This window comes from Mytilus californianus, unplaced genomic scaffold (genome assembly GCF_021869535.1).
Source record: "Mytilus californianus isolate M0D057914Y unplaced genomic scaffold, xbMytCali1.0.p SCAF_5, whole genome shotgun sequence".
In the NCBI taxonomy this organism is placed as follows: domain Eukaryota; kingdom Metazoa; phylum Mollusca; class Bivalvia; order Mytilida; family Mytilidae; genus Mytilus; species Mytilus californianus.
Window position 1 is genome coordinate 80,067,818 of NW_026262701.1, and position 22,793 is coordinate 80,090,610.

The window sequence follows — 22,793 nt, forward strand, 5'->3', positions numbered from 1 at the left end:
CAATCATAAACAACTTTCAACAATGAGATAAGAAAAATATCAAACAATTCAATTGTGAAAACCAACGGCCTAATTTATAAAAAAAAAATTATATATACGAAGAAATAAATATGACAGGCATGAACCAACGTAAACCAGTCCACTAAACTACAAGCTCATGACTTGGGACAGGCACATAACGAATGTGGCGAGGTAAAACATGTTTGTGAGCGCTTAGTCTCCCCCTAGTTGACAGTGGAGTTACAGCACAATATAAGAACAAACTATTAAAATTAGTTGAAAAAGGTTTAGCTCATCAGATCGATACAAAGCAGAAAAACTTCAAACAAAAACACAAACCGAACGTGGCAGGGTATTCATACATTCATAACAACAAAAAAGACACAAAGTACAGATCTGAGAGTACTTGCAGTTACCAGTCAGAGACAACATGACCTTGTGCAATGCCAAAATATAGTTACACATGTATCGACAGATTGTAGTATCGTAAACGTGCATATGTGTAAAACAATAACATTTAGTATGGCGTTAATTTACTGATAACAAAATTAATATTTATACCAATACCAAAAAAAAAAACCAATATGCCAAGATCTAATTACACTCAGTGTTGAATTAGTAACCTTTTAGAATAAGTATATGATGTAAAGGATTGATAAGTTTACCCAGATCGTATCTAAATTTCCGGGCTCGGTAAACAACATCACCGTAAAAGTTTTGCTGTGTTATAATAAGTTTTCTACAGGTACAGCCAAACCTTTTAAAATCAATAATTGTATCTATAGAAGAATTTAGTAAAGGTTTTAAATAATTTGTGGTAACGAAATTCATGACTTAATAATATACCAGTAATACATAGAATGATTAAGTTCATTAAAATCCAAAAACGTTACTACAGACACGGGCATACCGAACGAGTTAGGATATATAAACACCACAAGACGGTGCCAAAGCAACATCACCGTTCAAAAAAGAAAAGAATAACAATAGGGAAAGACAAATTGTCACTTGTTTTCTTCGGATCGTTTGGAGCACCTCCTTCTGTCATTTTTGTTTTTATTCAATGTTTGAAAAATATTTCGTTAATATAAAAATAAGGAGATATGGCATGATTGCCAATGAGACCAGTATCTACCAAAGTTCAAATGATGTTGATATAAGTAATTATAGGCAACTGTACGGTCTTTAACAATGAAAAAACCCATACCGTATTGTCGGCTATGAAAGGCCCCGACATGGAAAATATGAAACAATTCAATTGAGTAAACTAATAACAAAACAATTTACGAAAAAACATATGACAGACATGAACCAACGACAACCATACAAAAAAACGACAACCCATGCACTCAATTACAGGCTTGGTACAGGCAAATATAGAATGTGGCGGTGTTAACCATGTTTGAAGGCGCCAACCCTCCCCTCACCCTGGACAGTGGTGTAACAGTACAACAAAGAATAAACTATAAAATTCAAGTATTCAATTTAAGTATGTTTTTCGAGCATTCTATTAAACGCACACATGAATTTTCCTACCGATTTTGCTGCGAATTCTAATATTCTCTTCAAAAATCAAAGACGGTCACTTCGGAAAAGTCGATAAGAGTGCTATCTTAACTCACAGTCGTAAGTGTATACTAAGATAGGCGTAAAATTGTTTAAAGTTATCCACGAGAGGATTGGAGATACGCTCTTAGTACCATCGTAACGTTCTCGTCAAGAGTTCGTAAGTCTTCTTTTAAATGAACCTTAAGATAGGTTTTCATGATACTGGCCCCAGCTTCATTGAACCACGTTGAATCTAGTAAAACTCATAAGCCTCAAATCGTCTGCCTCATCAAAAAAAAAAAAGGTCAAAGGTACGCGCTGGCAAATGCAATACGTCCACAATACAGTACAAAATGACAACACTGAAATTCAACCACTAATTCACAACAGTGATTAAAACTTAAAGCACGAAATCCCTGTAATCTTTGTTTTTTTTTTTGTCGTTTTTGAATACAAGTATTTTACGCTTTTTTCAATCTTCATTAGTATAGTGACTGCATTTAAGCTTTAGACCTTTTGATTTTCAGTTGATAGAATTTCATGGAACAAATATTTGACAATCTGTCAAAAATGCGATATAATTTTCAATGGCATACTTATAGTATACGTTTAGAAGGATGTATTGTAAATTATACGCTTGATATCACTCAACTTATTATTTCGAAAAGTTGTAAAGTGCAATAATTCTTATATGATTTGCATATTAGAGAATACGTTGATATGATTGGTTGAGAGGACTTCCGGTAGTTGTTCTTGACGTTGTTTATTTTTCGATAGACGAGTTGACCGAACTTCTTTTCGTAACCAATGTAAACAAGATGGCGGCGATAATGACACAATCCAGATCGACGTTAACAATATTTATTTTCAAATCGCGTTAATAGGTCTTTAAAGTTAAATTAAATAATAAACACAAAACACTCGTTTGAATGATAATAACAGTTTTTGTAGTTTATTTTTTATCAGATTGCAAATTTCATGGAGTACATATTTTTGCGTTAACCAACAAGTATATTCATGCGCCAGGCCTATTCAATGACACAACTATACAATTAACGTGTGATAGAGGTTACGATTGTGGAAAAATAAATTCCTTATCTCCAATTTTAAAGAATTATAAGGATTAAACGCCTTTTCAAAGGAAATTATTGGTGTATAAACTGTACCAAGTCACTCACAAACATATCATAAATTCCTTCGGACTTTTATTTGTTTGTGAGTGAATTGGTCGAGTTTATACACCAATAAATCCCTTTAAAAAGGCGTTTAATCCTATAACAAATACATTTAAATCATAAGTAATTTGATCAACGTTTTACATAATTCAATATTTATTCTTTTTAAAAAATCATTGTGATACACATTTAATATGAGGGTAATACCTGGTTATAAACGTTGCTAAGGAAGTTGTTTGATTCAACTAGCAATATTTAGTGTCAATTCGTCTTTTTATAATTGGCTCATACAATATTTTCTTTCCATGGAATTATTGAAAAAACTGGCAATTTTCGTTATAACGGTATCTTTTTTTGTTGAGGCTGGCCTTTTGTGTGGCCTGTTTACAAACGAATGGATAAAGGAACAAGAATATTATCTTGGCATAAGGCGATATTGTTACAATACTAAAAATGATACCAGCTGTCACAACGTTGCGGATATACTCCCAGATCTTAAAGGTAACACTATTGAAGCTATGAAAAAGAAGAGCTAACATTGTATTTAGATATTTGAATATTGCGGTTTGGGTTTTGCTCTTTGTTGGAGGCCGTCCGTTGACCTATAGCTGTTAGTTTCTACGTCATTTGGTCTCTTGGGGAGACTAATCACAATGGCAATCACACCACATCTTTTAATTGTTATATTGTAAAATAATTAATTTAAAAATAAGGAGATGTGGTATGATTACCAATAAGACAACTCTCCACAAGAGACCAAATAACATAAAAATTAACAACTATAGGTCACCGTACGGCCTTCAACAATGAGCAAAACCCATACCGCATAGTCAGCTAGGGCCCCGAAATGACAAAATGTAAAACAATTCAAACGAGAAAATTAACGGCCTGATTTATGTACAAAATAATGAACGAAAAACAAATATGATATATAGCAACAAACGACAACCACTGAATTACAGGCTCCTGACTTGGGACAGATACATACAGAATGTGGCGGGGTTAAACTAGTTTGAAGGCACCAACCCTCCCCTAACCTAGGACAGTGGTGTAACAGTACAACATAAGAACAAACTATAAAAATCAGTTGAAAAGGGCTTAACTTATCAGATCGATACAATGCAGAACTACATCTAACAAAATCACAGACCGGACGTGGCAGGGGACTTATACATCCCTACAACAACAAAAAACACTAAGTACAGACCTGAAAGTACTCTCAGCTACTGACAGCTAGTTCAAAGCCAGTAAAAACTAATAAAAAAATAATGCATCTAAAATTGTATTTTTGTATTACAGACATGATTTAGTAACAAGCCTTCCCATATGATCAATTTTAGTATGCATGTGCAAGACATAGACTTTAATGTTTTGTGGCTGTTTGAAAGACACAATTTCATTCAAACAAATGCTTTTTTTCTTAACATATGCCTGCAAAAAAGATCCTCTCATATATTTTATGAATTTTTTATTCGAATTTATTTTGAAAACATAAGAGTTACAACACACCGGGTATCCCGATCCGAAATCCACGGATGGATCTGAATCCCGAAGAGCAATTCATGAAAAGTTTGTAACGGTGAATAGGTAAAATCTGGATCCGATTCTCCGTGGGAATCGGATCCAGATTTTACCTATTCACCGTTACAAACTTTTCATCAATTGCTCCTCGGGATTCGGATCCCTCCGTGGATTTCGGATCGTGATATCTGTTGTATACTAGTTAATATTCAAATTCTGACTTGATTTCGAATGTACTAGAAAATTTTTTATTCCATTGAATTCATAAAATTTTAATCCTCACAATATGAATAGATCATCAGGTGAGCTGTTTAGGCTTTTAGGAGCCTCTGGTTTTATTTTTAGATTGGCTAGATGCAGTGTATTATCTTTCAATTGGAGCATGTAGTTGGATCGGTATGGTTTTTATCGTAATGTTTTCTTCTTTCTGTTGTAACGGATGTAAAGGATCAAAGACCCGTAGATGTACCAGCTTGGTCATGTTGATTTGGTGTAAGTAATTTCATATTGCGTTTACTATTAATGTTTTCCCTCTAATTTTATTTACTAAGTCAAGTAACGCTGCTTTATATGTAAATACAAAACTTTATTTATTGAAGAAGAAAAAAAGATAAAATTGCATAATGCCTTTGTGAATACCACAACCATATTTATCTCTTGCACTCATCTGTGCCTGGATAAAGTCATTAAAAGTAATTTAATTGCTCTGTTTACATTGCATAATATTACATTGAAAATAAGTAAAGTTTTTTGTATAATTTATTCCCAAATATGAGAAAATTCTATTTAAAGATGAATTTATAAATCAATAGATTCATGGTACAGTATTACTATCTGCTTATCAATACAATCACAATAACGCTTTAATTTTTGGTGTGTCGACATTGGTTTGTTTTTATCAAAGTCATGGAAAGGCATGTTAAACAAGGATCTAACTTCTTTTTCTTTTTCACTTCGAAGCGACAGAAAAAGAAATGTTTAAATAATACTGTATGTTACTGATCAACACATGCTACTGGTTGATTAGGTGTTTTAGGCCCTAGATGCGCATAACGGCTATATCGAGGCCAAGACCATGAAACGGATGATGTCAAATGAACATTGAATGAAATTTTACATGGGAAAGAAAACAAAAGGGGGACGGTTTTTTCTCCTTCCACAGAACTGTTATTGAAAATTGGGTAGGATCGGAAAATTTAGCATTAAATCAAGTACTCTTAATGAAAGATGCATAAGCTTTCTTTTCGTGGTTAGAGCCAGGTACTCTCCTACCACTGGACAAACATTACGTCCATCTCCAAAGAGCGGATTGCGTATTAGATACATTCCGTATCCATCCATTTAGAAACTAGGACCACGGCGTTCCTACTGGTATTCATTTATTTTAAAACATCTAGCAAGGAATTGTTTTTGGAGATTTAGTATACTCTAGCTTTTCTTCAGGACTGTAATGATACGATTATTCGTATATTTTTGTATGTTTCAGGCTTTTTACAAGGTGCCGTTGTGACAATATTCATAACACAAATTGTAGGAAGTCTTTCTGGGAGTGAAAGAAGTTTTGGTTGGTCGTTATATTTAGAATTAACTATACTTGGTATATTATCGTTTCTACTAATCATACAAATCATAACTGGCTGCTGCTGTGAGTATTAATACGACGTGATATTTTTTTTATGATATTTTTCTTAAGAAATGATATTTGAAACTGATATTTTTGAAGCAAAATAAAAGATTATTTAGTCTGAAAATAAATATTATCAGAACAAAATATAAATAAGATATAAGTATAAGCATAGTGATAAAAAAATTGACAGTTGGAACGAAGAACAAAACAGTAACATGAGACAGAAAAAATAATAGTTCACCTTAAAGGAGACATGACATGATTTTCAATTTGTGTTTCAAAATGTTTATTTATACTTAACTTTCCCCAAAAATACATCGATAGCAATATAAGTGTCAAATATTTGTTAAAATATGTATTTTAATGAGATTTTAATGCAACGATTTATCGACCTGTCAAATATGCATATTTCCATCCCGGAAGTCACTCAGAACGAGGCTACTACGTCAGTGGTTCCTTTCATTCATATTAACATATGGGTACAGCGCAAATTTAGTTTCGATTATTATCCAACAAAACGCATGACAGTGATAAAAAAATGAGTATGTGTGATGCCGATGGATTCAACAATATAATTAAAAAGAATATTGACATGATATTTTCTGTTTTTCGAATGACACGCGGACTTAGAAGGTGTAAAGATAGGATTTTTTAACAAGCCCAAACTACACTTCTTTCCGCCCACTTTCAGAAGGAATCCAGAGTTGGGGTCTCGGGTGCCATGCCATGAGTTCATCATAGGTCACAGGTGAACGGTACAGGTGATTGAGTTTCGCAATTTCAGGTCTCGTTTGAAGTTGCAAGCTTCAGGTGTCACGCCACGTGGGGGATTGATAAGATATAGTTATTACGCAATATTACTTCCTAAGCTCTTTGTGTACATCCTGGGTGTTGGTTTTGCCGAGGTCACAGGTGAGATTGGAATACATTATTGTTACATTAATACAGGTATAACTACCTGATGTTTAATGAATACCTGCATGTAGTACGACCATACAATACCCTATGCACCACCAATTAAATACCCTAACCAGCGTTGATAACTAATTATAGACAACCTGTATATAGAATTTATTTTTATTGCTTTTAAGAATATGCAGATATAAAAAGGTTTATAACAGATGCATTTTTTTAATTGACTTCTTGAGATGGAAAAGTAATATTCCTGTATGCTTGCAAGTCTATAACTTCATACCGTATATTCGGCTATAAAAGTTCTTAACATGAAAATGTGAAACAATTTTAGCGATAAAACTAACTTATTTAAAACAAAATAATTTCAGCAGAAAAAAATTGACAGACATGAACCACTGATATACATGCTCCTGATTTGAGACAGGCACATTCACAATGTGTCGGTGGGGGGGGATAAATGTTTGTGAGCGCCTACCCCCCCCCCCCCCCCCCCCCCACACCCTCTAAACGTGTGATAGCGGTCTTACAGCAGTACATAAGAACTATAAAAACCAGTCTAACTCAAAAGATCGGTACGAAGTACAGAAACCACTAATGTAAAAACAATAGAGATAACGCACAAATAATGTAAGCTAGATCAAAGCCAAATACAAATAATACATAATTCATGTATTCGAAGACTGAAGTATGTAACATGTAAACATTTTCATGCTCAGTACGATTGAAAATTTAACATATATTCAAATGACCCCTTTTTGAAGAAATATCAAGTTGTGAATATTTTCCTGGACTCAAGCATTTTGCTGGTAGCAATAAACAAATCAAATGATATTTGGAAGAGAGGGTGGAAATGTGTGAACTTGAATTTACTTTGTGTAATTCCTTAAATTTGAAGTTAGATTTATAAGGGTTTGGATGGAATTGCATACTTTAGAAGTGTAATATAACATTATTAATTATTTCAACAAAAGACTACAGTAGTTCAAGGTAAATAACATAACACGCGACTAAATAACACTACAGGTGCCTTCTTACCTTTCACCTGGTCAAGTATGCTATAGGTGTCAAAATTCAATTACTAAATACAACAGCCTCCAATAAATGTTTTGTATTGTTTAATTTTATACATAAGGTGAGACGTAAATAAAATATTGAATTGAATTGTTTACATAAAGAGGGGGAAGTAATAAAATTGTTAATTGAATATCCTAATGCAGAAAAAGTGTGAGAAAGGATTTGTCACTATACAAATCCTTGGCGTGATGTATGGACTTTCCAACCAAAAAAATATAACTTTTGGTGGTTTACACAAACATCTTCCCGATTGTCCCACAATATTTCATTACTTTTTTACCTGTAATTTCAAAAAGTGGGACAATCGGGAAGACACCCTTTTGGTTAAAAAGGTGATAGTTTATACCTATTTTTTTTTCTTTTCTTTCTGCTTCGGGCGCACACATAATTATAACATTACCGTAACAGAGAGAAAAAAGAACAATTTGATCATCAATAATAAAATTTATATTTTGGATCATAATTAAAAGTAGTTTTATTTGAATAAATAAAAAATGGGGAAAGCGGTTTATTAAATTTATTCATCAGACAAACCTAAATATATGACGAAGTCGATACACTATGGACGGTATTGAAAGCACTTTTCCCGATTACTGACAAACTACAAAGACAATTGACCTCATCAATTTGAGTCATTGTGTGTGGAAAATAACCAAGAAAAGGATATAAATTCTTCATGCGAAAGTCCAACAACGACGATCTTTCAGACAATACCGATCGGATTGTTACTACAGTAAGAGACATTTTCCCAGCTTGTAACCACTGACGTACGTAAGCACGATCACGTGATCGTTATCTAATTAAAAATCATTCATTATGACAAGCGCTGGATTCTTTGACCTAGAAAATGCCGATTGATCAGGTTTTGACTAGCAAAATTGTACAAAATATGTTTTAAGACTAATATTTATCAATTTAATAAAAAACAATTTTTTTTTTAAATCGTGTCACGTCTCCTTTAAGGTCTCGGAGTGGTGAATGGAGGGTCTAAAATTATGACATTCACTGCTGATTTTACTCATATTAATAAACCCTATTTATCTTTTCAATCATTGGTAATATTTTTTTTACAAAAACAAAAATACAAAGATACTGTTCAGATTATTAAAAAAAAGAAAAAGAATAATCAGGTCACTTTTAGGCCGAACATCAAAAAGAATATTAAATTAAATCTATCAAAAAAGAAAATCTTCCAAATGTTCACAAGCTATTTGTTATGTCTGTCAGATACCAATATTTACCTTTATTATATGTATCTTACAACAATAATGTCTCAACTAAATGATACTTATTTTAACTCATTTAAAACAAATCCGGTAGATTTTGTTTTACATCTTTTTACGGAAATTTTGTTTGTTAATATGTTTAAAAAAAACAAATATATTACCGATTTCCAATATAGTAAGATGTTATATTTTAAAAGTTTGCTTAAACAGTGAATTTTACAACATTTTGAATTGTATTACAAGTTTTGATAGACACATGCATTCTCTCTCCAAAATTAGAATATTCCATTTTCAAATGACGTATAAAGTTGTTTTTTTTATTCCGTTTAAAAATGTGTAGCCTAGTTGTTTCACATTTCTTAAAAATATAATCATTTCTTTGAATCCCTTCACTTATTTATTTCAAAAGAAAAGTAGAAGGTAATGTGATACGGCCACTAGCATTCCGATTCATGGTTTGTCATATATCATAATTTAGATTTTTAAATTTTATCTTACATAATGTACTAGTACATATTTGCTTTAAAAGTCAAACGTCATGTCTTGAACAAGAATTGGAAAAGCTGCAAATTAGCCTCATTCCGACATTTTGTCATTAAAACAACATAATCCAAACATTTTTTTCATAATTTTTCTACATAATATCTTAAAAATATAAAATATTGATGTGAGTTAACTATCTTTTAGGTCAAATAGGGCTGTAGCGTATATTTAATTTTACCAAAAACTATTTTTTGAATGGCTATTTGCGGTCAAATGAGTCAATTTCAGTTTGTATATAACGTCATGGTGACATAATAAATGAAATTTCTAAACTTCAGTGACCAGAATAAATAGTTCATTAATGTATTTTAAAGGGCAAACCGCCTACTGTTTGTGCACTTTGAATTAGCGAAGCAAGATTGTGGCATGGTTGATAGGGTCACATAATGGCTCTTGTCAGACCATATCATAATGAATTTCACATTGCACGACGACAAATGATGATAGAAATTTAAAACGGTTTTGAAACAGAAAGATGGAATTCCAATATAAACTTTAAAGGATTGCATTAACAAAGACTTTCACAAAAATTTAAATTGGAATTGTAGCATTGTAGTATCAAAATAATTTAAAATCTAGAAACAAGAAAATTATCATAAACTTATGTTTGATAACCGGATGCACAGCAAGTTACAAGGAATTTTCATCAAATTTTTATGGTATGGAAAACCAGACAAAATAAAAAGGAAGGTTATTATAAATAATTATGATGAAGGAGGTTTAAAATTCCCCCATATAGAAAGTTTTTGTATGTCCCTTAAAATGTCAGGGCTTTATAAATTGCTAGATCCCTTGAATCTTTCCCCTTGGAAGATTTTATTATTGAGTTATATAGAAAAATTGGGGGGGGGATAAGATATTGTACTTGACAAAAGAGGGTTTGGAAACAATTGCAAAAAAGTTAAATCCTTTTTGGAGGGACATTTTTCTAAATCTGTCCAAATTGAAGCCAGCAAGGATGAAAAATAAAAACAATACCATAAATATCCCGAGTCAACCCATTTGGCTTAATATTAACATTAAAAGATGTGGAAAGCCATTTATTTATGACAATTATTGTAATGAGGGTATATTTTTTATAAATGATCTAATCTCAGATGAAAAAAAACATACTGACATTTGAACAGCTTAAAACTCAGTATGCAATTAAAACCAATTTTGTTGAATATTATGGTAATGATAGTGCAATCCCAGGTATCTGGAGGAAAACAATTTCAGATCACGGTAGATTAGATATTATTGAAAATGATATTGTAGAAAAACTTTAAAATGATAAAAAAAACGTGTAAATATTTTTATCAACTATTTCTAGAAAATATTAAAGAAAATCCATCAAGTTCACAAAACAAATGGTCTGAGGATTTATGTGTTAAAATTGATAATTGAAGGAAAATCTACTCCATTGCATTTCAAGCAACAAAAAACACTAAGCTTCAAAATTTTTAGTTCAAGTTATTACATAGAATTGTATACACAAACTCTTTTCTTTATACATGTGGTTTAACAGAAACAGAAATGTGCACTTTTTGCACTGAAACCAAAGAAAGCTTATTGCATATCTTTTTGGAATGTGTATACACCAAATATATTTGGATAGCACTTCAAAATTTATTATCAAAATGTGGATTTAGCCTGAAACATATAGATGCAAAGGATGTTATTTTTGGTATTGGGGTAATTTTTGACCCATATAATGCAGTACAACATATAATGTTGATTTTAAAATTTTATATTTATAGCTGTAAAATTTCAGGAGAAAAACCTTCTGTGAAAGGAAGTATTGCATATTTGAAATACTGTATAAGAATAGAACAACATACGGTAAATTATTTATCGCCTACACAAAAAGAATATATATATAAAAAATGGTTGCCATCACAATCTGTCCTAGGTGATTTAAATATTACATAACTGGTACGAAATTATAGTTATATTTTGTTTTATGTCTTGCTATTTAGAGTTGAAGTAATATTATAATAATAATATCTTTAAGACAATACTTAAAACTGTATGTGTGTAATCCTGCTTGATTGTTTTCTGTCTTTATGTCAAAATTAAACAAATTACAAAAAAAAAGTTATCACTTTCTTATTTTAAATTCCAGGTAAAGATGGTTGTTGTGAAAACAGTGCAACTGTTGGTGTAACAAACGAAAGTAAGATATGATAATGAAATGCTTTACATTTACAGTACTTGAGTATATACTATACAGACGGCCTTTAAAAACGCAACACACAATTTATTGATTTTTCTTATCGATTCATGAATAATCATCATATTTTTAGTTCACCTGACCCGAAGGGCCAAGTGAGCTTTTCTCATCATTTGGCGTCCGTCGTCCATCGTCGTCCGTCGTCATCGTCGATAACTTTTTACATTTTGAACTTCTTCTAGAGATCCACTGAATGAAATGAAACCATAGATGGCATGAATGTTCCTTATGAAGTGCTGACCAAGCGTTGTTACTTTGTAGCCGATCCATCATCAAAGATGGCCGCCAGCGGGGGACTTCGTTTAACATAGGACCCTATGGACAATACATACAAGTGTCTTCTTTTAGAGAACCACTGAATGGAATGAAACCAAACATGGCATGAATGTTCCTTATGGGGTGCTGATGAAGACTTTAATACATGTATCTTTATAGATTGAGATCTACTGTAAACTTCAAAAATATCAAGAAAAGAAGATCTACACATTACTCAACATGAGCATATTGTCAATTGACATCGTGTTGGAGTTATTGTCCTTATGAAGTCATTTTCTACAATTTCAAAGAAATTATTGGTTATTTCTGTAAACTTTACAAAAGTCTTCTGCTTTTGATTAAATTACGGGGCCAATATTAACCAAATTTGGCCTCAATCATTTTTAGGGTATCTGTTATGATTTTAATCTATTTTTACATGATTTCCAAAATCAGGGTAGAATCAGGTGAGCGACACAGGCTCTTGAGAGCCTCTAGTTGCTGTTCATGCTTACCATACCTCTATCTGATAAATTCAATACCTGACTTACCTGAGATAATGAATATACCGGATTATTGACTTCGTACAAATTCCTTAGTTTAAAACCCATGCATTATTGGTTTTTGTTTTGTTTTTTTTTTTCTCCGTGAAGCATTTCTTTGAATCCCTACCCACACTTAAATAAGTATAACATTTTTGAATTTCCATTTTGCCTAGACCGAACTATGAAAATCTGATCAAGGCCATAAGATTGTTGCATGCACGAAATAGTCAACGTGGTGTTGTTAGACAATTTCACCTCAGAAATTCGCCTTTAAGTCCTCACAACAACAGTTCTGGCAGACAGGATTTGGAAATGATCACCAACGAACAGGTACTAGTAGTTACAACGCCACGTTGATAACATTCATAATCAAAGCTATTTGCAACAGAGATTTACTATAACAACGTCAACTGCTTACCGCCGAATGTCATGTCAGACAAACGCATACCTAAAGTATTTCCCATATACTGAAGTTCCACATAATCCACTACAGAAAATCTTCTTTCAGTTTGCACCTTTCCTAAGTCAGGAATCTGATGTTCAGTAGTTGTCGTTTGTTGATGTGGTTCATAAGTGTTTCTCGTTTCTCGTTTTTTATATAGATTAGAACGTTGGTTTTCCCGTTTGAATGGTTTTACACTAGTAATTTTTGGGGCATTTTATAGCTTGCTGTTCGGTGTGAGCCAAGGCTCCGTGTTGAAGACCGTACTTTGACCTATAATGGTTTACTTTTATAAATTTTGACTTGGATGGAGAGTTGTCTCATTGGCACTCATACCACATCTTCTTATATCTATTAACCGCATAATTGCCGAAACGGACTGCAATGGGCGAGACAAAGGCATAATCAGCAGGTACATAAGAGAACTCAAAACATTCCCCACGGAACTTGCCGACCTCGATCTCTGTCAATCAGCCAAGCGTTGGATACAGGCAGTCATTAGCTTTGACATTATACACCCATAAATAAGGAGAAAACCAGGGTTTCGGTGCATAATACATGAATTGAACATTAAACGTGTCGTAATCAGTTCAACTTTCGAAATGCAAACTTTATTTACAAGATGAAGTAATGAAAAAATCTATTATGTTTATACCTGAATTTTACAAATATTACATATTTGAAAATGAATCTAAATAAATAACATAGTGTTGCGTTTTTAAACGTCCGTAAGTATATATATATATGAGGAGGAAAAGTTAGTTTAGTAATTATGTAAGGGAAGTATTATTATACAAATAACACATAGCTGAGAGGAGGATAGAGCAGATTGTTACCCCGAGATAACATTGTCAACTGAGGCGAAGCCAAGGTTGACAATGTCTTTTAGAGGGGTAACAATCTGCTCTATCACCCTCTCAGATATATGTTATTTAATTTATTATACTGAATGTTCTGTTATTACTGTCGATTAAATTTTAAATTCAAAGTAATAAACTATGACATCTTGTGCATAACAACAATCCGTATTTAATAAAGCGCACACTTGATCAAGCGTCTCCATGAAGGGTAATAGAGTAAATTAACACCCTCGTATTAGCCAATCAAAATATGGCATTTTAACGTGAAGTATAATAAAATAATTTAATACATTATTGATGCTTATTCAAATTTTAGTTTCCTCGTATATGTGACACATAATCAAGCATTTGCATTCAGTGTATTATGTAGATACGATACACTGAGGGGTCCGTCTCAGACATGTTGCTAGATTAATTTGCCATTAATTTACCCGTAGGTATCAGCAGCCTAGTTGTAGCACTTTTCTGATGACATAAAATATCATTGATATGGTAATTTTCTGTAAATTCACTGTTCATAAAATGTTAAAATTATTAAAAACACCAAGTATTTTTACCCCTCGGTAAATATTTCCTGAGCCTCATTTTGAACAATTTTTCGAACTTTTCATATATTTAAGCTCTTTAACTTTTATTTTATTTGACTTTACTACTGATTTCGAGCGCCACTCATGAGTGTTATGTAGACAAAATGCGCGTCTGGCGTACCAAATTATAAGCCTGGTATATGTTGATTTTTTACCATGTGAGTGGCCCGTGGGTGTCCTTTTGCAAGTCATGTTTCTCTCAGACTGTTTGTGACGTCTTTACACTAAATGCATTGGATGTGTACTGATTGAAATTATAGTCTAGGAAACAAATTCTATTTTTGTTTTGTTATTGGCTTTGAAATAACTTTCAGCAAATTCGAGTGCTTTTCGATAGGTACTTCATGTCTTTATAAAATAAGGAGTTCAAATACATGAATGTAAGCACTTATAGGTCATTGTAAAAGTACGACCTTCAACAATGAGCAATATAAATCAGCTTTTAAAAGCCCTGACATGACAAAACGTGATACATTTCAAACGAGAACTAACGGCCTAATCTATAATTAGTCTTTTTGTTAGTTGTATTTATGTGCTTTGTGTCGATCTGATGATTCAAGTTTTTTCAGCTTAACTTAAAAGTATGTTATTATGTTGAACTGTTACACCAAAGTTAGGAGGAAGGTTAATTGAGCGCCCACAAACTTGTTTAGCCCCAGCACATTCTGTGTGTGCGTGTCCCTGGTCTTCGTTTTTTGTTCCTGGTGGATTGTTGTCTCATTGGCAATCATGCCACATCTTTTTTATATAAGTATCCAGCGGCAGTTTAAATTTCCCTCTTTAAATACCGATCAACCTACCTCACATAATTATATCTGGTTTTTATTTTAGTAATGAAATATATGATAGCCTGTGTTTACTGAGAATATAACATCTAAATATCTGTTTGCAGTATATTTTTATTTAAATAGATTTTATGAGATTTGAAAACATCGATTAACCGCTGTTGCCTCTTATTTGTGACATTCTTCCCTTCAACTTTGCTTTCGTCTTATGTTTATAATTCTATTTGTCTTTGTGTTTGGTTTCTTCGTGTACTTATTTAACAGTTCCTTTCTCGTGTTTAAATTTGTTTAGAATTTGTAGGGGTTTCTTAGCTCTGCTTGAAAAAAAAATCATTTTTTGGTACATTATTCAACATGTTCATACCATTGATTATTTGGTCGTTTGTACCTTTCTAAATGTCCAGCTGAAAATATTTATGCATATTCGATTGCCTGCATTTTATCATGGTTTGCCGATGAAGTTAAATCCAGAAAAGAGCTATTGACGCACAGAATTATAAACTGTTATTTTCTAAAACAAAAATAGTTGATCGGCACTGATTTGCATACTTGTCTGAGGAATACCCTATACAAACATTTGATATAATTTTCATAATTTTGTGAGTGCTTACAATGCAATTTTGTATGAAATTTAATTTTCTAAGGGACATAAGTCCTGTAAAAAAACTAATCAGCGCTGATTTTATATCTCGTCCCAGACATTGCTGATATAGACCTTCGATATAAATTTTATAACAATCATACAAGAAATTTAGACTTGAGAGCGCTTATAATCTAATTTTCCATATAATTTCCAATTAACATATACAAATAAAATGAGATGTAGTATGATTGTTAATGAGACAACTATCAACCAGTGTTTATTTACGTGGAAATACGCAATTAAAGGTCACCATACGCTCTTTAACAATGATAAAAACACGTACCGTATAGTCAGCTAATCTAGACGACCCGGACATCGAAATTTGAAACAATTCAAACGAAAAAATAAACGTCATAATTCATAACAATTCAGTTAAGGAAAAAATATAAGACAGATACAAACCAACGACAACCATTGAATTACAGGCTACTGACTTAGAACAGGAACATTAAGAATGTGTTGGGTTTAACATATTTGTTAGCGCTTAAGCTTCCCTTTACATTGGACAGCGGCGTAACAGCACAAAATCAGAAAACTCAGTAAAATTAGTTGCAAATGGCTTAACTTAATAGATCGGTACAAAGCACAAAAACCCAACTAAACATAAAAACAGTAGTAGACATAAAGCACCAATTATAGAAGTACTCGCTGTTACTGAAAGCTAGTTCAGAGCTAAATACAACTAATAAATAACTTCTTTTAAAATAGTTGATAATCATTGAATTTTCGAACTATTACAGAAAGCTTCTTCGATATTTTTTGTTTTTGTATACTTTGGCTTAAGTTTTTTTTCTGAATTGCCCCAAACGGTACTTAAGCTTGAATTCCGAGGAGCAAATTCACTATAGTCTGAAGGCTTGACTGTAAGGAATGCTCCTAGAGCAATGTTACTGATGACAACCTTTTAGAGAGAGAAACTGGTGTTCGTCAGTTTTCTATTAGTGTAGATCAGTTGTCAGGGCCTCGTTTTTTACAAATGTGGTGGTGTCCAGAAACGCTATTTTCTCATTAAAAGTCATTTGCTTTAATAATGCCGTTAGTTTTTTTTTTTCCTTTGAATTTTTTCATGTTTCTTTACATCATTTTCCGTGGTATTTCTTGAAAATATGATAGTGCTGCCTTAAATTATGTCTTGATAATTTGTTTTCAATTGAATAAATCAATATTGATGTTTTTTATACGCTAGCTCCAAGATTCATACAACCACCAGGTGACAAGTCTGTAAGTGTAGGGAAGGACATTAGAATTCGAACGATAGTAGAAAATGCCAACAGTGTTATTTGGAATAAAGGAATCGATCGAGTTATTAAGTTTTCAACATGTCATAGAGAGGACTTTAATGAATCAAATGGAGAAGCTACTTTAAGCATCACTAAAACTAGATTTCAGGATGATGGCGTCTACATGTGTATTGCTGAAAAATACGGAAAACCAACAAAACAAGTTCACCATGAAATTCACTTGTATGTTTTACCTGGTATGTATGTTCTACCTGGTATGTATGTCCCTCATTTAAAGTATATAAACAATATAAAGTAAAGGTAAAGGATATTTTAAAGAGGTTTTAAGGTTATCAATGTTTTAGACCGAATATTTGAATATACTTTTTGTTCATTGTCGTTCAAATTCATGTTGACTCTGAAGTTTTACATTACCATTGACGTTTTTTTAGTATTGTGGTCAAATCAAATTTTTTCCTCAGTTTAGGCAAACGGAACTTTAAACAGCTGTCATACAAGTTGGAGGTTTATCTAGCTGAAAAACCAAGTTTAACTCATCATTTTCTTCGAAAAAATGCCTGTACCAAGTCAGGAATATGACGGTTGTTTTCCGTTCGTCCCGTTAGTTGATAAAGTCTCACGTTTGGTTTTGTCAGTTTTTATGGACTTCCCCCTTTTTTTATTTTACCTTATTATACTTTTTTAAGACGAGAAAATGTAAATGTGGAAACTTGAATTTTTCGAAGTACTAGAGATTTTCTACCCAAGGAGTAGATTACCTTAGTTGTATTTGGCAAAACTTTTAGGAATTATTTTTGAATGCTCTTCAACTTCGTACTTTATTTTGCCTTTTAACTTTATCGATTCGAGCGTCGCTGACGAGTCTTTTGTAGACGAAATGCGCGTCTGGTGTACAAAATTTCACTCCTGGTTTCTATGATAAGTTTTTTTTACTGTTTTTATATCCCATTAGTCCAGATAAATAACAATTTAATGGATATTATTCAATTTATCTAGAGAAAAAAATCAACGAAAGGAGAACTGCCGTGTACCTCAACAGGGCCGTACACTATAATCTGTTTAATATGAGGCATTGATAGGCAGGCGTCTGGGCCAATTAAACCCCCAGAAGCCATACCTTTCGTCTTTTCCGTAGATATCTTTAAGTGGCATAAAATGGCACTTTAAAAAGAAATGAATTTAAGTGTCAAGTGTCAGCCGACCGTGCAAGGGCTGTATAGCCAGTTAAGGTCGTTAAAAACTTCCATTTGTTGTCTAGTGTCAAACATACACTAATTCTCTACCGTTACGTTTCTATCATCATTCTATTACATCAACTTGGTTTCAGAAAAAAACATTTTGAAACCTCAAAATTAAAAGTGTATTCTATACATAAATGATAATTTTTATTTTTGATATCAAATTCACATTTTGATATTTGGTTTTTTTTTTAAGTTTGGTGAATATAGGTAAATTGTTAGCTTATAATTATGATTTGTTAAAGTAATTTTGATCTTATTTGTGATAGCACTACTAGCACTATATTTAATTCTTCCTCTACATTTTCTTGTTTCATTAGAAAAGATGTAGCTTGATATAGTAATCTAGCTTGGACAGGATCTTCCACAAGATAACTGTTTTCAGACTAAAGCCCTCTATGGACAACAGTTTTATCCAAATAGGAACAAGGTCACGACTCTAACAACTATTATTTCAAAATTTAGGCAAAGTACACGTAATGGGGCAGTATTTCCGAATTCTATGAAATTTTGAACACATTTGGAAATCGTTAAACCATCTGAAAATATAAAAAGTGAAATATATAAAATTCATATGTTTTTAAAGAAACAGTCAATCGAAATTCATGAAAAGGAACTGTAATACACTAGTAATGTACATCATTTAAACACATTTTATAGAATTTCAATTTCTCGAGATTACGTCCACAGATTTTTTTTTTTATTCACTGCCGATTTTTCAAGAAAATTCAATTAAAGTCTCGGAAATATGTAGAATGAAAAAGGCGAGGAACAAAATAAGCGTAATGTCATAACGACGTCACGCTGCAATATCGTAATTTTCCATGTTTTTTCATGCATCAAATAAATTATAATGATATAAAGACTGCAGAGCAAAGTCTGGAGATTGCTAATGTTTCATACCATTAAAACGGAATGTGCACAGCGGTAACATATCAACATATTATTAAACAAAGTTCTGTGAAAGGAAGTTTGAGAAATTCCGATTTTAAGCTAATAGAAGGCGTTTGACGCTTACGTTACGGTAGAGAAATAGTGTATGTTTCAAGTTGTATGTTTCAAGTGACACTTGACACTTAAATTCATTTCTTTTTAAAGTGCCATTTTTGCCTCTTAAAGATCTGAAACCATGTAGACATCACAACTGATTGTAAATAACAGACAAATAATTGCATATAGAATATTCAATGCAGAAGAGACACTAAAGATAAAAAAAGTTGAAAATCTATACATTAAGTATGTTGTAATGATCAGTAAATAAAAAAAAATGAATCTCTAGAGTCTATATATTTATGCTACATATACCGATTTTCAATATTCAGATACAGTTTAACTACTTCTTAATGCATCTGAAATTTTATAAAAAATCTGAATAATTGTGACAATGACAAGATTCTGATCTGAGATTACAAAACATTACATTTCGCATTTGGAGTTTTGAATAATTCTCGGTTTGATAAATGACAAATGTTATAACGAATGCAGAGGCAGTTGTTTGAAAGCATACTAAATAAAATACTAGAATGGGTTTTTTATTTGATATTAAGAGGTTACGGGTACGATTTATGTTCTAGAATGTCGGGACAGGTGTCAGGCGACAAGACAATAACTATCAAATCCCGTATATATTTTTCATCTTTTATCTCTCTTTTATTATTATTTTTAAGTCGGTCTACAATAGGAGGCAACTGCCTACATTCCTCTACATAATTTACGGCCCTGGGCAATTAAAAAGCAAACCACAAAGACAAAATCGATATATACATTGTACAACTTTAATTAACTTTTTTATGCATAGATCTATTTTCACAGTTTATATGAAAAGAAATTTTAAATTCTTAGCGATATTGTGTAGATTTATTCAACCGATAAAAGAAATAATACTTTTATGTAACATTTCGATTTCTACATACAAATGTACTAAAAAGTTTCATTGTTTTTGCTTAGAACAAAATGCCGATTCAACATTTCTAATTGCTATACAGGAAAATAAAAGCATGATTAAGTCTGATGGATAACGGTCTATACAATTTCTGAATGGAAATGAATGGCATAAATCTACATTATTAAGGAAACATTATAATTTTCTGTGAATAAATTGAACAACAACTTTGTTAATTACAGTGAAACCAGAATTTCTCAAAGAATTAGTGGATACCGCCGTTTTTATCGGAGATTCCTTAAAACTAGAAGCTGAAGTGCGGCTGCCTGAATCAGTCACATCAGTGACCTGGCAACGGGATGGTGAAGATATAACCTCTTCAAAAGGGAAAACGGAAGTTGTTGTTCAGAAATGGAAAACTCATTTTGAAAATTTCAAATGCTTCTGTAAAAGACTCAGGGGAGTACTCCTGTAAGGCAAAATCAAAGGGAAGGTCAAGTCAGGAAGAGGAATCTACATCTCACTGTTATGTAACAGTTCATGGCGGTAATATCAAAATTAATGGTGACTTAAGCAATCCCCGCCGCCAAACATAATCTAAAAAATCTTATTATTGTAGCTTTAAAACCCCGTTCCCTATTGGATGAAACCTAATCTTTTTACTCAACGATTGATCAAAATCTGAGAGCTGTTTTGATTATGAAAAATAGTACCAAAGGAAAACACAGGTTTGCAAAATGTTTTCCGGGAATGTGTCCTATATATGAATTATACAACAATCCAACGACAACAATAATTAAAAGATATTTAGAATGTAACACAAAGTACTCAACATTAGAACGACGTCTGTACAATATACTGAAGTTCTGAATCGTCGCGAGTCTATATAAATTTCGAATTTATAAACAGAAACTTTATTCCAAAATCTGTCATCAACACCAAATTCTCCGAAAAAACAAAAATATTTAGATAAGACAGCAGACACAAACTAACGAGGTTTCTGAATTGGAACAGGCACATAATATGTAAACTAGTTTTTATATTTTATCCCCTCATTTTAATCCCAACCATGTGCATATGAGAACACACAATATAATATCGTACAAGGAATGCACGCCTGGAATAACGATATTATGGTTTAAAACCAAACAAGTTATAATAACAAACTGTATTAAGGAATGTACGGCTGAAACAAGCTGAAACTACTTAGTAATCTGTTCATATGAAATCATGTTGTCGTACATTCAAGTATCGAATGACGTACTCTATACAGTGTTTTATACATCAACGTCATAAAGAATACATGATTCAACCGTAAAGAATTTGAATGCACAAATACTAAAGAAACATTTTAGTATTGTTTCAATAATCGAATCGATACAAAAACAATATAATAACATTTATTTATAATTCTACAAGTGTGGACACAGATCAGTGTGGACAGTATGATTGGATGTTTGACAGTGTTTTATATGACAAAAGGAGTTCTATGTTTTATGTTTTCTATGTATTAACTGTGTTGCACAATGACAACCAACATGAGCATTAGGGGTGTTGTTTATGTAATATTTAGTTTTTTATGTTCAACAGATACTAATTGCATTAATTACCAAATGATTATGATAGAATATATATGTTCCACATCTTTGATTTTGGATACATTTTGTAGCTAGGAGAGGAACACATAATAGGTTCATTTTTTTCTTAATGTGATTTTTTTTTTTATGGGAGATGGTATCTGAGAACATGTATTTGCTTACTATTTGTATGGTTCTATTTATATTACTTTGTAGGGGATTGTCAGTATCATAAGTAAAAGATTTCGGTTAAATGTGGAAATTGTTTCTCAGTTTAGAAGACATTTAATGTTTTTTAGTAATGACAATGCCTGACATGATGATTGGGGGTAGATGAGCTAGAAAGTGAATTTCTGTGTTATTTTTATTAATTCTTTGAAAATATCTCCTCCAAAGCTGGTCAAAGCAAAAAAAAAGTTTTGACCAGTATGAAAATGATATCAACAAAAGAACCTTTGTGAGCATGCTTCAAAGACTCATAACTAACTACAGAAGTCATATGATAAAATGTCAAGTGGATATTATGAACATCTACTTAATATGTCTAAATATCTCAAAAGTTTTAGTATTCAATATGAAAAAGCTATTGCAAAAGTATTCTCTTTTCAGTTTTTTTGTTATATGGATACAAATATAAGTGATACCAATACAGTAAGGCAGTTTTGTTATGGTATGAAATTGTAGTAACTAACATTTACTGTTAATTCACACAAATTAAGAAATAAATAAATGAATGATAAATGTTGAACATGTACAATGAAATATATTTTAGAAATCAATTAGGCCAGATAGGCCTTATAAATTCTGATCTTTTTCTTAATATACTGAATGACCATTTACACTCAGAACTGAGTCACCAGTAGGTAGTACAGATGTAAAAAAAAAAAAATGTGGACA

The 22,793-nt window shown here is 32.1% G+C and overlaps 1 pseudogene; it reads left to right on the forward strand.

Annotated features, from left to right (window-relative positions):
- Nucleotides 1–4,723: 4,723 nt before the first annotated feature.
- Nucleotides 4,724–22,793, forward strand: part of LOC127702774 (peroxidasin-like) — a 35,223-nt pseudogene continuing 17,153 nt past the window's right edge.